Below are 967 nucleotides of genomic sequence, written 5' to 3'. Positions count from 1 at the left end.
CTACCTAATTCACCGGATCTGGCACTGTGCAATTTCTGGCTCTTCCCCAAAGTCAAAATTATTCAGGACATCGAGGCAGCCATGATAGTGCAACTAAAGACACTCACGAAAGAGGACTTCCAGCACTGCTTCAGAAAGTGGTAAGAACAGTGGGATAAGTGTGTTCAAAGCAAGGGGGGAGTATTTTGAGGGGGGTGGGGGGAATTAATGGCAATGTTTCTTTTACTGTATTTTTTTTTTAAGGAGGATACAGCTCACAGTGGCCCATGCAGGCATCGAACCGGCAACTTTGGTGTTATTAGCACCATGCTCTAACCAACTGAGCTAACAGGCCACCCCTATTTATTTTTTTTAATTTACACATTCTCTATTTTTTTTTATCACAATGCACAATGTTCTTCTATGTTTATTCATGGCTTGATAGCTCTTTTTTAAAATCTTATTTTAGTAAGGTGTAGCTGGCATACAATATTATATTAGTTTTAGGTGTACAACAGTAATTTAACATAGCAAATTTCAATTATACAATACAATATTATCAATATAATCACCGTGTTATACATTAGCTCCTTGGACCTTATTCATCTTATAACTAAAAGTACCGTTTTACAAATCTTTCTTTATTCTCCTATCTCCTGATCTCTAATAACTATTTAGTTTTCTACTCTGTTTATATGATGAACTATATACTTCTTTCAAAAAACATTTGGTGTCTCTCCTAGAGTTTGCAATATACATTTACAACTAATTCAGGGGTTGGCAAACTTTTGAGACAGAAGAGCCAATCCTGTCCCTCACAACAATTTAAAAATTATTCAAGAGTCATAAAATAAATGAACCATCATTATGTGAATAATATCCTTTAAAAATTTTATAAATGAAACTATGATAGTTTTATTTTCATTTTCAATTTTACTTCAGAGCCATATGCACTTACCCAAAGAGCCGCATGTTGCTCATGGAACTG

At 34.5% G+C, this 967-nt stretch overlaps 1 non-coding gene across 1 annotated transcript; it reads right to left on the bottom strand.

The window, feature by feature from the left end:
• Positions 1-260: 260 nt before the first annotated feature.
• TRNAI-AAU (transfer RNA isoleucine (anticodon AAU)) lies at positions 261-334 on the bottom strand. The gene has a single exon. It is a non-coding gene; the product is annotated as a tRNA-Ile (tRNA).
• Positions 335-967: the final 633 nt, after the last annotated feature.

Source organism: Hipposideros armiger, unplaced genomic scaffold, assembly GCF_001890085.2.
Source record: "Hipposideros armiger isolate ML-2016 unplaced genomic scaffold, ASM189008v1 scaffold_1362, whole genome shotgun sequence".
Taxonomy (NCBI): domain Eukaryota; kingdom Metazoa; phylum Chordata; class Mammalia; order Chiroptera; family Hipposideridae; genus Hipposideros; species Hipposideros armiger.
Note: the sequence above shows the minus strand (reverse complement) of the source record. Positions and strands in the feature narration are given on the sequence as shown.